Raw genomic sequence first — 17,546 nt, 5'->3', positions numbered from 1 at the left:
TAGATTAATTCAATTGAACCATATGATTCATTTTGCCCTTTTATACTTCTGCTCTAGGAGTTGAATAGTCAGAATTCAGATTTGGACAAAAAACATCTTGATCAACAAAGCATTTTTTTTTTCAGCAAGTGACTGTGTATTTATCTACAGTATGAACATTTCACAATAATGTGGCCCTGTATTGTTCTTGTGAACATGTAAACATACAGCATCAAGTAATGATCCTTTCAAATGATGATTTTTTAACCGTATCAGCATTGCATTATTTTTAATTTTGCAGTTCTTTTGATGAAATCAACTCAAAAGCAATGTGCAACCAATTTCAGTAATAGTAATATATTATTAATTTTATTAGAATAAAATGTATAACCACACACTAAAAGCAAGTCAATTGTTTAGCCTGTTAAAACAGCAAATATTTCACATATCCTTAATCATATATGTGGTGAAAGGTAAATTGTCCCCCCAAAAGTCAATTTCTGAGATTATGTTCTTTAATATGAGCCAGCTAAAGCGTGGCTTGAAGATACACGCATTGACGAGGCGGGCCAGTAGGGAGCAATGGAGATAAGCGTAGCATGCCACACTTGACTCTGACTGCTCTTCAGCTACTATTGCACAGGGACTACAAAGTCAACTCTTGCTCATCTATTTGAATACAATATTTATTTAGAAGTTAGGCGAGTAGGGAGGAAAAAAAAAACATCTCTGCATTCCCTCTAGAGCGAGATCAATCATCACCTAATTTTACCGGACTGCTCATGTAAGACGCAGCCGGGAGTCCAAGATCCCTAGACAGACTTTTGTACGGCAGACTGCTGCTTGGTTACGCTGCATTAGGGTTTGCAGCCATGATTAAACTGTTTGTCTATCAGTACACACACAGACACACACACACACAAACTCAAAGCACACGAAAAGACATGCGGTCCGAGTTGCATCTGCAGGACAACTAACATCTAAAGAAAAAGTAGAATGTAAAGGCATTTTGTTCAGGTTTGGTTTTACTATGTTTATCAAGTGTTTTTGTATCATAAAATGTCCTATATGCAGATATTGGAATTAGATATTTTTTCTTTTTTTTGGAGCCATGACAATGGTATCTATCTGGTTTACATCTGAATAATTTTACCCATCACTTACTATTAATTATCCTGAAATCTTCAACTGTCCTCCAGATCAAATATCACATGTTTAGTAATTCTACTGTACATCATTTACCACATGGTTAATATTTCAACACGTCTTCTTAGAAACCTTACTGCTTAGAAATGACGAGAAGAGTGTAACCATCCTTTCTAACATCCTCTGATGGCCAACCTTGACTTGGAAATGCGCTCATGAGCCGGCTCGAAACATGTTCAGTCTCTCAGTCAAAGAAGATCGCCTCCATATGTCAACCTGCGGTAAAAATCAATAGATGTACAGGAAATTCTGTCAAGTAGGTAAGCAAAGGAGTGATGAAGACGACGCACCCCGATCCTGTCAGCTGTTGTGACATCTGCTCTATAATGTCAACATGATCTATTTTTTTCATGCATTGAAATTAACATCTAGCAGTGTCCAGATGGAGGTGGTGAAACCACTCACCTTTAGAATGTATTTAATGGTGGCTCATTGCAAGACAACATTATGTCCATCCAGTTTATATGTCCATTAGATAATAAATTAAATGGTTTAGATACTGTGGAGGCCTATAACAAAATTGTAGAGTAAACATTTCCATCTTGACAGAGGTAATGACATTTCCAATTTATATTATTACAGTAATGCATTAGCCATAATGCATTGGTTGTGTAAACAAAATTGTTTTTAATCATAGTGTCTCTAACGGAGTAATGAAGGGTTGATTGTTTCAATCATGAAACAAATTGATGGATGTACATTGCGTTGAAAATAATCTCACAATCATATTTGATTCAAATGTAAACTGGCAGTCCAGAGGACAGATAAGGATAGTCATCTATGTGTGTGTGTTTTTTTTTTTTGGAGTAAAAATGGCTCTTGTGAGCAGAAAAATGAAGAACAGTGCTATGAGGTCTCAAAGGAGAGTTTTTGCGTAGATGTTTCATCCATTCACATGGTGGAGTGGTCGAAGGTGACAGATAATACGTTCGGTCATATTCTCAAACACAAGATGAATGTGCTCATGTCCATTGCAAAAAAAGAAAAAAAAAATGCTACGCGCACTGACCACAAGATGAAAACAAGTGAAAATTTAACATTTCAAATCCTTTGTCAGTTGTCTCTCTGTGACTAAGAAAAAACATTCCCCAAACCCTTTAACCAAGGCACACCCTTTCTTCATTTGCAAAAATCACACGTTGGCTCTCGTCAGTAAGCTTGGCGTTGTTTTTGGAATGCTGTCTCTCTGTCTCTCTCTTATTTAAGCATGTGTGCATGGCGGTGTGACAAGACAAGAGGTTGGCACCGGAGAGTGCGAGTGACAGCACTTTAATGAAAATATCAGGGCCTCTTTCTTCCTTGTAGCTCTCCATATAAACCTGTCACTCAGAGAGTTAGCTCCTCTCTTTAGATGCCGTCCTTATGGCTGCTGCTATCCCTCTTTTAGCCTTCATTTGCTGCACTTCTTAACCCTTAAAAGCAGGTCTGAGTGTTATTAACACATTCAACTCAATATGTGCCATTACTATGGTTCCAATTATGACAGAATGTTAAATGAAATGAAAGAAAGGCATATCATGGTGTACTAGGACATCATAGTGACACAATGATAAAGAATGAAATAAAAAGCCAGTAAAAGTGAGGCAATGGACTGCTCCTGCTCTCATTCAGATTTTTCTTTTTTTCTCTGTTGGGCAGCTGAAATGAGCAAATTTCCCCTTTGTAGGATCAATAAAGTTCTATTTTATCTTATCAAGTGGCGGGTGGACTTCGGCTTTCACTGGTAACTTAAGTTACGTAATCCAATTCTTAAAAATACCATTACATGTACAAAAACACTAGATTAGGGAAAAAAATGTAATTACAGTGAAAACAAACATTTCTCTGGAACCCGGTTTTGGTGCATATTTTGTGGGATACCAACAATTTGTTGTTTGGTCGTCTGTCCCTTCCAGGTATTGTTTTGTACCATATTTTCGCCAAGGATAATAATTGAAAACGATCCTCTCATTTCCATGTATGGTATTGCTAGAGAGAAAAATATATTCACCTGATATGCATTGAATGTTCTGCTAGTCATGCTTCTCCAAACAGTGGTTAGAAGATAACACGCTGCTCTGCCATAGTTGTACAACAATTAGTGTTTACATGAAAGTTGACTCGAAAATCTTTTTTTGTATCCAGTCAGTGCGGACGCAGTGAGAGACTGATGGATATCGAGAGGATGAGTGAGGAAACCAGAAGAGGGGGAAGAACTGAATCTTGGCTCATGTGTTCACTGCTAATGGAATGCAATAAGTGTGTATATGTGTGCGCACATGTCCTTCTCAAAGCGACAGGGACTTGGTCCAGGACTGATGAGATGCTTGAGGGATAATGCCAGCCGCCGAGTTGATATGTAATTTGGGAGAAGACTTTATGCAATTTTTTACTCATTATTCTTAATCACGTACTTCGGCGTTTTCTTCTTACTCCCCTCCCTCTCATCATAGCTTCCATTCTCTCATATCCTCAGACTGCAGGGCTGACAGAGACAAATACGAGAACCTCGACGTATGTCTACACCGGAGCGATAAATTATTGCTGGGTATTTTTTCCACTCTTCCTTTTAAAACAAAACCATTGTGATTCACCCAAGCGAGTTAAATCAAGGGATTCATACTAAAAAGCCCCATGTGACTTTATGGATAAGATATTATTAGCTCATATCTGTTGCTTGTTATCTCTGCATGCCCTTTTTAAGTTCTTTGAATGACATTAAGACGAATAAAAATGTGTAGGATAATACTGTGCTGCTGAAATGCAACGTGTCTGCCTTGTAAAGTTGAGGCATTGCCAATTGATCCCACACACAAATGACAAAAAATGCCTGCAAGCTTTAATATTATTGCAAAAAAGTTCTTTGTAAGTTTTTGTGACAAAAGAAACATTGCTGAAAAAATTTTGGACATCTTGCTGATAAGTTTTAATAAAAACACATTTTTTGTAGCTGTATTCAAAAATAGTTGTTTAAGAAAATTAGCTCTGTGTTCGCAGGGTCAAATCCTTTCATCAGACAGAGAGGCAGACCTTCTGCTCAGTTGATCGAGAGACTAATTTGTAGTTAAGAATTACAAGTGAAAGAACGCTGTCTTTTCATGCTGTTATTCACAAAAGGCTTTACTGAGTGGGGCAGTCAGGACTAAAGGACAACTATAGGCCCCATCAAGGGAATAACTCATAAATATGTCACCTCCTCTTCCGACAAGACAGGGCACTGTACAATCTCTTTGCTGCAACTGCCTCTTTTTTTTCTTGTGCAGACCTTAGACCGCAGCTTTAGTGTGTTGGCCATGCATCATTAGGCCTTGAAATGGCGGGTGCATGAGTGCACGGGCATTGACTGGTTTACTTCTGACAGTTAGCCATGTTTTACATTAGTCACATCATTTCAGATCAGCCCCAAGACAGTGTAAGAAGTGATGAAAATGAAGGAAATTATTCAAAAATTATTTATGGTATCTATTTTTTTTGTGGTGGGAGAATAAATTGTTTTGCATTGCTATGACAGATATCAAATATAGAACCTGCAAGATAAAATGTCATCTGACATTGCCTTGAATGTAAACACAGTTTCATTATAACTGACTGTATGTGTTTAAAATGTGGATATAAACTTATTTCCTTGACTAAGACTATGGTAAATGGTTCTGGGATGTTTGTTGCTGTATCTTCTCGCAACCCTCAACAAGATAATTAATGCAGAAAATGGATGGATATTATTTTGTGATGACAAGTGCATTTCTAATGTGTTTAATGTGTGGTGGTATCACCTCTTCTTCACCTTTTACCATCAGCGCAAAGCTGTCATCACAGAAACTTTAGAGCTGTTAACACCGTGACAATTTGTTGGTAGTTGTTGGTAGTGTAAGTTCCATCTGGGTAACTTTTTTTTTTTTGTGTAACTCAAATTTTGTATCCGACTTTATCCCTTGCATAAGTATTTTCAGTATCTATGTACAAATTTTACAAACAATATTTTTGGAAGGTCAACCCAAGGAAAAATTACATCCTTGACTGAGTTTGTGTTTTGTATTTATTTATATGCATTTGTTGTGTTGTACAAAAGGACAATTATAGGATGATTTAAATTATGACAACTGTCACTGTCAAAATCCAATAATATACTAAAACCATCCACAACATTGGAAAAAAGGAAATAACAGTTGAAAGTTGTCACAGGTGATATAGCATAATTCCTTGTGTCATTGATCCTAATTCATTTGCTGCTAAATGAAGTAAAATAAAAAAAACGCCCTTATCACACCACATAAAATAGCCATGACCTCAAATGCAATTTAAAAAATGGCACTTATTAGTTTTAATATTGAAACTTTGCTTGTAGGCAGCGGAGCGTAGCTGACAAAAAAAAAAAGGTAGTTTATACAGCAAGCTTTCTGTGAGATTTTATATTGTGAGATGAGCTTTTCATTGAGTGTGTCATATTTGAATAGCATTGACTGCACTTGTCCCTACAATTAATCAAAGGCTTCATAAATTTGTGCATTAATTACTACTAAGCGAGAGGCTAATGAAATGGTCCATCTCTCTCCTCATAAAGTCATAAATAGCGGTGCAGAAGATGCCATCCTTCAGGCCTAGGCATGCTCGTGTCAAAGCACTATTAATCATCAGACTTCATGTTACTTACTCCCCAATTTGTTTTTTGTCCTTCAGTTGCGTAATGTTTACCGCCAGGATAATATTTTATTCATTAATTGAGTCATAATAATCTGTTGCACATGAATATGGCTACTGGTGCATGCTGGGTTGAAATTACCAACTCATTGCTTGCAATATGAAGCCAGATGTTGAGCTGGTGATCAATGCAGAAGCAAGTAGTGATTTCTATTGATTTAATGGTCCCAAATTAATATTTTATGAGGACTTCAACATGTTTCGCAGTGACTTTGGAAGTGATTCAGCACACAGGCACAAATAAGTCTGACTTGCTGTAATGTGTTCCTATGCAGGACAAAATTAGTGTAATGCTAATGAGGGTGCTGTCATTTGTTTTTTTTGCATCAGGGAGAGAAAAACAGACTCTTTGCAGTGTCATGCGGATGTTCATAGGTTGTAGCTAAGCAAATATGGATTACGCAACAAAGATATTTATTTTGCAGTGGATTAGCGCGAAGCACTTGCAGAATACTCAGTGTAAGTCACCATATTTAGTTCAACTACAGCAGTGGATTGTAGCACGGAAATAAAACTACATGTCATGTTAGTTCGCATCTCTTGCTCTATTTGCGTCATCACTGCACATAGTGAAATGTTAATGCTGTATATGTTTAATACTATCATGCTATCATGGAATAAAGGGCCAGAAACCCTTTTGAAATTGGCCTTGTTTACTTTTGTGTTATTTTACAAGCATTTACTTAGATGAAAGAGGCCTGTTCCTAATTTTAAGGGACTCTTCCACTTTATTTTTCCTTCAATTCATTCAAAATAATACAAGGATCATGTCTATAAATAATGGGACATCAACACAATCCTCAACTTTTTTGGCTCTAAACGCCACGGCAATGGATTTGAAATGAAATAAAACAAGGTGTGCTTGAAGTGTGCAGTTTAAGATTTAATTTGAGGGTATTTACATCAAAATCAGGTGAAGAAATATCAACAGGTTCTATAGTATATTTGCCTCACACATTTTAAGCAACCAAACGTAATGAAACAACAGGAAGTTTCAAATAAAATGTATTCGTTTAAAATTACAATCTTGATGAGAAATGGTGAATAGTTTATCCTTCAAATTAAAAGCACTTGGAAGTTGAAACTAATAATTCATATCATATATGAATGTATACATACAGTCAGAAATGTTTTAAGTTAAATTCATGTTTATTGCAGTGTTTCATTCTTTAGTAATTTCAGTTTTGATGTAGTGACTACATAGCTTGCCGCTCCTGTGCTCCATCCTGAATGAAGCGCAACCTGGAATCACTCAGACTGCATTAAGAATTTAAAGTTGTCACATCCCCTCCATTAAGCCAAGCACATCAACCATAATCTGACGCTGAATTTGACAGATGAGGATGAAATGAAGTGTGTCAAATGTAGTAACAGCAACCTCATTGGGGATGCAGTTGCAGCCATATATGACACATTTATCTAAAACTTCATTTTCTTGTGATTGAGATCAGATAACAACAAAAACTCAAAGTCAAGACTTGCAGATTTGGCATTTTATTAAGGGCAATACATATTTTTGGGGCTATTTTTTCAAACTGGCTCATTTTTACACTTGTGTGACAGTTAAAGAATAAATCGCCTGTACTTTGTCGAGTGAGTTTGCCAAGAAGATCTGGCATCGACTACAATTTGCTTTTATGATAGTGTTTCATTTGTGGCCCATGTTTATACATACATACTCTGCATGTCTCCAGAGTTCTCTGGTAGGAGGTACATGGCTTAGAGTGAATGCAAGTGGGTTTAAAATAACCCACCAAGTCATACAAAAAAGATTGTGATTACTTTGATTTTAAAAGGTCACTATCTGTGATGCCCTTTCAATGTTCACCTAAATTCTGCTCAATTCTCAACTTTGAAATGCATCCATCTCCCGAAAGAAATCTTTTTTTTTTTTTTTTTTTTTTTATCTCACAAGGAGACAAACACTGAATAGACTGGATACAGAGAACAAATTCCTTGGTTTCTTAAAGTATTTGTACGGCGAGAGATCATACAAAACCACTAAAAGAATATTTGGAGAGAATGCTGTGCGGGTGGTCCTGCTGGTAAAAAAGCTGACATCATTAAGAAATGCTTATGGCATATGGAAAAACCACCAATTTATTTTTCGAGTGAAGATTTGCAACTATAAATGATTTAATGCAAAGAATAATCCAGCAAAAAAAAATAAAGGAGTATAAGAAAAGAAAAAGAGTCATATGGCTACATCGTCATTATTGGAGTTCAGTTTCAGCAAGGTGTCTAATGTTCCTCGTCCAACAGCCTTTGTTCTCGTGCCATTTTTTCTCTTAATATAACTCAAAGAACATCAATCAGGTTCTTAATAGACCACACTCTGGCCAAACATGCCAAAGCGGTTAATAACGGCCATGTGATCCTGAGAGCTGTTTTAAGCCACAGACGTCCAAAATAAAACTCTTTACCCACATGAAATGGCTGAAAGATTGGCAATCTAGTCATGTATTTCGGAGGACCTGGAAAAAAAAGGACATTATAGAGGGTGTCCTTTTGTGAGCTGGGTCTAGTGTCCAATAGCGTTACAGTGGAACCAGATGTAAGTACAGCAAGATCCGCTGCTATCTGTCCAAGCGAGTCAATGGGTGGTGTGGCGGACACCACGAGGTTGCACTCTGAAGATCAATCGCAAGCATGTGGTGAGTAAAACCCCTAGGAAGCGTGCCGTTGGCCTCACATCATAATGATCAAAGTGAAATGTTTGCTGACTGGAATCAATAAGCAACGGGGGCCCTGGAAATTGCGATTAAAGATCCCTATTGATTAGCAGCAGTCATTCAGTGATAGCAACTGGACTACCAGACCTCCAACAATGTTGAATTTCCTGGGCTAATATGACTCTTTTGAGAGATTATCTTTGTCCAACCTGTTTAGGGTCACTCCTGAGTATTTACAGATACTGATACATGGTACAGAAACCACCAGCACTTTTGATTAATAAAATTCCAATGAACGCAATTACAGATAAAAATCTTTGCTGCTTTCTGAAGCACATGATACTCCAATGGGTCAAACTACTGCTGTGTGGCATCGACTATTGCTAATCAAGACTTATGCAATATCAGCTGTATTTTTTTTTTATTTTTTTTTTTTTTGCCTTTAGTATCGGTGGCTGCTATCGGCAGCCTTCAGGAGTACCAGATACCTTGACATAAAGTTAGTATTGGCCCGATACAGATGGCTGGTATCTGTGGTTTCCCATCTCTAATTTCAAGCAGTGGTGATTCTGCTGGAGAGGCCGGCAAGGTCCAGCAAAGGAAACTGTTTAGGTTGTATATTTGATATAGAGAGGTTATTTAATTGTTAATTTGCTTTATGTAATAAAATTTGCCAATTTTCCTAAAGAACCATGCACATCATGAATGCCGTAAAATGTAAAAATATATTTGTGACAAAACTTTAGAATGCTTGTCAAAGCAGGACTTCGGACTCCCATTATAAGAATATTTTTAACTTGATGATGGGCACTCTAATCAGGTCCACATACTTGAAGACATGTCATCATATAATATCTGTTACATCTATTCACAAAAAGACATTCCCAGATCTTTTCCTGACTCGTGTTGCTTCCGCTGGGCAGAAGATTGGTGGAGTTGGAAAAGCGCTCTCATCAGTGAGGAAACTTTTTCTCAACAGGGTATCGTATCTCAGTAAATCCCAGAAGTTAATGACCACTGTGCCACAGAGGACTCTTCTGTTTTGCACCAGATGCTAGATTTTTGGAATTCCCCAGATTCGAACACCACTTTTCCAGCTTGAGTCCCAGGTTGAATGCAGCATCTCATTAGCCCCGCTCACTGATAGAGTGTGACAGGCATGAAACCTGACACCAGCTGCAGACTTCCACTGTACATTTCATCGGGTTTTCTATAATGATAGAAAAATGGCTTCCCACATTTGTGATTGTTTTTCTTCCACATCTCTTGTCTCAAAAACGTATTGCTCTGTTATTCCTTTTAGCTTGCTAGTGAAATATGTGTCTTTTCAACTCAATAATGTACTACAAAAAAGTCAAGTTTGAAGTGGTTCAGTGAAAAAATAGTATATAGGTTTAACCACTATTAACTAAAAAAATGAAAAAACAGTGGCTTTTGCATATTTTTTTGGGTCTCATCTTATGAGTAGGGATCTATAATGTGAAATTTTATGGCTCAAGAATCTTTTTAACAACAAGAATAAAGCAAGTAAGTCTCTATAATACAGCAGAACACTATTTTATATGCATATACCATATGTAATTCAATTGTGTTATTTATCCTCCCCCCTATTTTGGATGGGCACCAAAGTGTCCATGGCCTGACACAAAGAAATGGTTGCGACAACAAGGAACACCTGGACAAGACAAGTGGCTGAGGGAGATGTTTGGACGACACAAGGGAAAAAAAATGATAAGCATAGGTGGAAAAAAAATAGACCTAATGAACAAGACACGAACCACAAGCAGACAAGACAAAAAATGAAACAGAATTCAAACAAACACATGGATCAGGACAATGACAAATGTCAAACAAGGGTCTAATGGTAATCCCAACCAACAAGAGACATGACACAAATATAAAATAAGCAAGCAACTGTCATTGTGACCGATCCTGTGCAGAATTCATAGGTTATACACAAGACAGACAAAAATACATAGCAGAAAAAAATCCTGTCGCCAACTGGCCCTTGAGCGCCAACTGTGGTGGACCTCAGATAAAGTTCCACTTTATCTACTCTTTCCTTCTGTCTTCATCCCCTCAGCACCTACAGCTGCATCCTAACAAAGCCCACACTCCTCCAAGAAGACCCTGTGATAATGAGCCTCTGCCCAGAACCACAGGAAAGCAGTAAGTAATGTCAACAGCTCGGAGCTGACCTCCTGAATGGGCCTTCTTCCCCTCTTTCTTTGACAGAGCAAAACGCTGTACCACACTGTTAGGATGAAGAGCAGAACCTGGCCTCTGGCAGTTCCTGGTGTCTCATGCTAACAGGAGGCATGCTAGGAATTCATGGACACACAATGAAATACAGACACACTAGGTAGAAGACTAAATGACTTTCACTAGATTATAAACTAAATGGCATGTATGCCGATAGCACAGAGTGTGCAGAACTGTACTGTTACTTAGCATGACTACACCATCACTATTTCTCCACTTCTCATTACTTTAACTATCTGTCAGTGGAGATTGGCGAGTGCAAGGTACATTTATAAGGAACTGCAAGAAGATCTCCACTTGGTTATGATGTAAAGTTGGTACTTGGATATCAACAGCCCTTACCTCTGATTGTGCATGTGTTCATGAAAAAAAATCAAAACCACAATCAAATTTAGGAGGAAACTCAAGTAGTATCAATGTGCTTATACAATAGAAAATGAATGAATGTTATTGAAAAACAGCAGCAATCTTCCAATGAAATGCACACTTTATGCATGCAACAGACAAATTGTGTTGACATTCAAAACCACCAAATTCTAATTTTACACAATTTACTTGGGACACTTCTCACCAATAAATTCTGAAAGATTATTTAAATGATTCACTTCTTGGCTGCCATAGCGCAATTTTGTCGTTAATTTATGACAACGGGGGTTTCATCTGCTAATGGACAAAACATTACTTAACAGAAACACTGTAAACATTGTGTGACATGTCATAAGTACATCTTTACAAAACATTCCCAGAGGAAGAGGGAACCTTTTCAAAATGCCAGCCAATGTTTTCTTTGGTAGCTAAATGCAACATTAATCAACTGGACAAGCGCCGCAATCAACAGCAAAAACCCTCCGTGATGAATACGGTGACTAATCTGTGCCATTTTACAGATTGCAGGCCACGAATAACTGGAAACGGAGTAAATAGGGATTTCAGAGTCTCTGATGAAGTTAAAGTCTGACTTTGTGTTTCATTTTGAATTAATGGATCTCTCTGTGAATAAAAAGAATAATAATAATTTGCGGAAATGTTAGAAAACTCCTCTAACAACAAAACTTTGTTCTATTTAAATTGGGTGCCGGTGCATTGAGAAACTTAAACAAAGTTTTGTCAATTAAACCACTGATAGCGTAGTTTCTCTACATTGTGTTGATATGGAGCAACAAATCCCTGCACATATTATTACTCCCACTTATTAGGAGACTTTAAAGTCAAACTGCTACCAGGAAGAAAAAAAACAAATATTTTATTGTATCGTTGGCTAACGTATTAAAGGACCATGCATTGAGTTCATGTAAGAACTTGAAAGATGATAAAGAAAAAAGTGGGAGAAAGTTGCGTGCAGCTTAGTTGTCCTGTAGTTGATATATTATGGACAAACAGCAGTAATCATTTGGTGTTATTATAAATAAAAAGCTTTGATAAAATGTACGTATGTCCTTACACGATTTGGTCAGCTTGTTGGGGGTGACAATATATATGACAGTCTGCACATTACCAATATCTCCAAAAGGTTCTTCTAGCAACTCTTGGCAAAGAAATACAATCTGTGTTAATGAGAGTAAAGACTCTTTGACATTAGTGATGCCATTTGAAATCAATGGGGTCCACTTCAGATCCTTGTCACATCTGTCAAAATTAATTACATTCTGAGTGGATAATAGGCCATGAAATCAGGTTCCGCTCAGTACTACAGCCCCAGACTGATTATAGCCATTTATTGTAATACGCATTGGAATGCAGAAAATATTGCCACTTTTCTTTCTATTCTATTTGAATGAGAAAGTTCAACTTTGAGTTTTACAACATAATAAAATACTAGCTATAATACAATTACTTGATGTAGAAAAAAATAGAACCATAATTATGCAGTCATGAGAAAACAGGAATAAGGCCTTCAACAAACTTGTCCCACAAATTGGAAGCATGAGATTTGCCAAGATTCCACAATAAGAAAAAACAAACCAAAAATAACTTTAATACTATTGGTGGTGTTAATGTCCAACACTTTCAAACATGTCTCATTTTCCATCAATTCCAGAAAATGATCAACTATAACCCTGCGTTATAGAAAACCACCAAATTCAAAAACCCAATGGAAAACCTTACCAACTTCCCAAAATGGACCTAAGCTCCCATTCGTAATTATCTTGTGGGCTCTGTCACCCACTTCCTCTTTGGAACATTAAGCCCTCTGTGGCGTGTATGGTGTTGTGGAAGTAGATTACTCCACCCTGATAGCTGTCATTCGCATGGCTCAGAAACCACTTGTAATGGTAAATCCTACTGATCTCGGAGCAGATGTGACAAATTGAATTATTTTCTCTCCTAAACTGGAAACTTTGTAGGTATATTTAAATATATGGCGCCTTCTGCTCCCATCTAATTCCGGAAAAAGTTGTTGGCGGGTGAACAGTCTCAATAAGATCATGATTTACTTAGAACAACCAAGAGGTACAGTCTGACTCTGAAGCCATTCATGACAGTCTAACTTAATTAGACCAAGTGGAGGCCTGTCCGGGCCTGCCAAGAGGATCGCGGATCACACTAGGTTAACTGAAGCATAGTATATGCTATTTTTGACAGGCGTTGTGCTTCATCTCAGCATACTGGGACTCTATCTTTCCTCTTTTTGTTCCTTGAATCAGTCGATATGTCTAAATATACCACATAATTAATCTGTGCCCCACTGAAGTAGCCTGAAGCTGCATCAGAGACAGTATCTATGACAAATCTAGGGCATTGTGAATCTTAATAGCAGCGGATAGTGGTCAATCTCAACGCACCTTGTCACAAAAATTCAAACCCTGCTCCGTGTTGCATTGTATTCTTTGAAACTTTGCAGAATAGTTGGTCTTCAAAAATATGTTAAACATGGCCTAAAAATATAGATGATGTTCGAAATGATAATTTAATATTTTCTAATAATAGTAATATACAAATAATTCAACGTGTGGATCTTACCATATCACGAGCAAAGTTCCCATTTATTTGAGAACTCAAAACTGTTTCTCTCTTTACCAGCAAAATGCTTCGTTAAGAGCCGTGGGAAATGAGTTTTGTGTAATACAAATTCGACTATTTACTGCAGACTTTGTCAAACGTACAATTGTGGTCGTAAGCAAACGCGTCTGACAAGGAAATTAAAAATCAGTGACAGGGAGACTTTCAAACAAGCAAACGTATTCGGCATCAGAATAATAGTTTTCCTTCTCTCAGATCTGCCTGACAGCCGGTCCAGTCCAGACCCACTTTAATTTCCTGTCAATCACCCATATTTTTTAATAAAATCTAAATTGCTTTTTTTTGGAGCCTCAAACCTGAAGCACACTTTATCTCCAAAGTGTTGTAGCTAAAGTCAAAGTCAAACTGAATTTTTAGTTTTTCGCTTCTACTTCTCTTTGAAGCAGAGCTACCTACAGTTTTCTGAAGTATTTAAAGTGTAATGATAAACACACATATTTTAAGATCTGGCTTGAATGGCTGACATGAGTCAAATACCAATAAATATGTTTCATTACATCAGCATTTTGATCGCACTGATAATCTTTATAGATCTGCACTCACGAGTCTTTGCAATATTTTGCGATCTACCAAAAACGTATATGACCCTGCCCATGCAAAACAAATCTGCAAAAGCTGAGCGGGAAGAGGTAAAATCTTTTCTATGGATTCAAGCAAGCTGGAAAAATCTTTGCCTTCCTAAATTAATAATTTAATCCTCAAAGTATTCGACAAAGCTGCTCACCAGGTGGCAAGACTCCCAACAGCTGCTTCATGTGCTATCAAAGATTGGATTGTGATTTTCTTCAAATGTTGGGAAAACTGTAGCCGGATGATAACATTGTGGTACGTACAAGACAACATGCCAGCAGACATTCCCTGTTACTGTCTTTTTTAGCTTTGTGGTGAAAACAGTGGTGTTCCACATGAAAGAGGAAAGGCGTACATTGAAGACGAAGTTCCACATGTGGAAAATGTGCAGTTTTTTTACATTGCTTCATTGTTCAACATCAGTCTTATGCTTACCGTCATCCTGTGTAGGTAAGTAGTAGTTTAGTGATCTACTTTCTAAGTTAAGGATGACAATTTTAATGCCTGTACACCTGATGAGTTTTTTATTTTTTTTATTTTTATCAATTGCGTCTAACGATTGTGTAACAGAAGAATGATCATGCCGTTATTTTTGTCAAGCCGGTTTCCTTATGTTTAAGAAAAAAAATCAAATTAAAATTTAAGCCAAATTTAATTCAATGCCTTATTTTTTTTTTTATCTAAGCTCTCTGGTTTCTGCATTTGATACATATTGTTGCCACTTCTGTTGGGAGGAAAAGGGACTTCATTTGATTTGACATAAGCTCACACCCAAACAAGTAAAGCTACAGCTAAATATAAACTTCATTATACACTTCATGCCACTGTCGTTTCATTGCCACAAGCAGAAGAAAAATGGCAGAGGTACAGAGGTTGCATCAGAACAAAACATGTTTGTATGTGTGCAAGTGCATTCTCATGAATGTATTCTCATGTTAAAATAGTATTTTCAAATCTAAAATGACAAAACAGTCACAGTGAACTCTAATACTCATGCAGTAGTCGCTGTTATTTTTAGGAGGATTCAGCGAAAATCACACCAACTTCAAAATATCAGATGGGTGGGAGATGAGTAAATTAAGATCCTTTTACTTTTTTAATACGCAACCAAAATAAAATGAGAATCCACCTTTTCTCACTCATTTTGATATTTTTCATCATTTCTCATCGAATAATGCATTGCACTCTTATAAAACATTGTTATTTGTATGAAGAGGATGAGGAAGAGTACAGTTGGTTCCCAATTTAAGGATTAGAATTGTTCACCTTTTGCTGAGATCTGTTCTCTGGCATCCTAAATAAGTAAAATACTGTAAGCGGCATTATGTACGTACTCCTTGCAGTCACTGAGCTACACTAAGTACTTAAAAACATCAGAACATGCTATATGACCACAAGCATATATTTAGATAAATGTCCAAAATTTCAGTATTAATGTAAATTTGGAGAAATTTAGATGAGACTTGTGATTTATGTGTGTATTGTGTAATGTAAAAGATACATGTGAGAAATAAAGCTGGTAGCGTTTGGACAGGACACCACGCAAAGGACCCGCGCCGCATCTCTGTTGTCCCTTTGTGGGCACTAGAACTGAATGTATTTGACAGAGGAGATTTACTGCATAACACAATTTGCACTCTGCCATGATGCGTGCGTAAAAAGTGATGAAATGAGCACCGAGGGTTGAGGGTGGTATGTAGAAACAGATTCATAATGCATCAAGCCCTCTTTCATTTCCGTGCACTTATTAAAGAGAGATACCGTGGGAGGGAAATGATGGCGCTGCCCGGGAAGTCTACACTACATCTTCCCACTCAACCGAGGGGTGAGGGTGTGCCAAAGCCTGCAGGCTGACAACGATCCCCAAATAAACACATCCGCAGGCAATCCAGGCTAAATTGTATTAACCCCCTTTATACAATATAATAGAAAAAGACGCACATTCCCACACATTCTGATAGAAACCCGAGGATTACTGAGTACTTATACACCAAACTGGACCCCATCTGTAAAATGAGTTGGGCCTGGATTTGACACCTCTGTGCATTTAGAATGTGGGATAAGAGCATTCAAAAAAGTACTATACTGCCATTACATACAATTATAATTTTTTAAATCAAAAACTACGTCTCAATTTCACCACCACTCTAGGTCTTGAAGCATCACTCATACTTAAGGAGCAAATCTGATGGGGTCAAGGATGAAGGTAGACTGTCAAAATGGAGGCACTATGATTTAATCTTCAAATCAGATTAACGCTTACGCAAATTAATCAAGTCTATCATCGACTCCCTCTGCCAACAGCTACAGTATGCCGAAGCAACCTAATGTGATCGTGTCTATTCACATACCCAGCAACACATGTTCCAGAGCAACCGTGGCTAATTAGATGAAATGCATTTGTCCGTGCAGCCTGGGCGGGAAGTCGAGTATAAATGACTATGACTGCACCCACTTGAAATGAATTCAGCCTAATCTCAAGACTGCATTTTTTCTCATTTTAATGACACCTAAGTGGTATTTCGACCCAATGACACACCTACAAGCAGACCATTTATTTTGCAAGAATACCACATTTTAAAAATGCATGTAAAGCACCCAATTAGCAATGTATGGTAATGCTGACATTTTACTTTTTTGCATTAACTAACATCACTCTTACTTCTGTGAGTCGACCGTTCTCTCAAGTCATTTATGTTTCCCAGTAATGCCTCAATTAAAATTTAAGAGTCAACACAGATCACTGCCATGCACATTTTATGCTATACGTGATATTTAAGACTTGGTTTCATTTGCATAACAGGATACAGTTAAGTTAACATCAAATCAAGCTTGACTTATGGTCTTAAGGTCAGCATTGTCATGATCTATTACAGAAAAAATAAGTCTAGGCGTTTTAATGAGTGAGATAGTGAGACTGATTTATATAATTATTATAATTGTCATATAATTGTTTTACTTTGTAGCGCAAATCAACTTTTCTTCTGTTACTTTGTGTGTTTTTAAAGGCACATCTTTGGTGGGACATTTTATTACTTCAATATATTCAACACCCTTGTCCCATATTTCATCATCCTTTCATATTGTTAGCCCACACTTATCTGCACACATAAAGTGATCATGTACATTTAATGGATTGGAGCCCTTACTCAGAAATAC

The 17,546-nt window shown here is 37.3% G+C and overlaps 1 protein-coding gene across 15 annotated transcripts in view; it reads right to left on the bottom strand.

Moving 5' to 3' along the window:
• Positions 1–17,546, bottom strand: part of LOC148388364 (uncharacterized) — a 125,659-nt gene that overhangs the window by 81,687 nt on the left and 26,426 nt on the right. The window contains exon 3 of one of the 15 annotated variants that reach the window (XR_015862242.1): positions 652–1,401. The exons of the other annotated variants lie outside the window; for them this stretch is intronic. The gene's annotated coding sequence lies outside the window, so the exon portion shown is untranslated. Of the gene's footprint in view, positions 1–651; positions 1,402–17,546 lie in introns of those variants that run through there. 15 annotated transcript variants of the gene reach the window in all.

This window comes from Syngnathus floridae, chromosome 13, assembly GCF_059516105.1.
Source record: "Syngnathus floridae isolate MCC-2025c chromosome 13, RoL_Sflo_1.0, whole genome shotgun sequence".
Classification (NCBI taxonomy): Eukaryota; Metazoa; Chordata; class Actinopteri; order Syngnathiformes; family Syngnathidae; genus Syngnathus; species Syngnathus floridae.
This window is presented reverse-complemented; position numbering and strand designations above follow the sequence as displayed.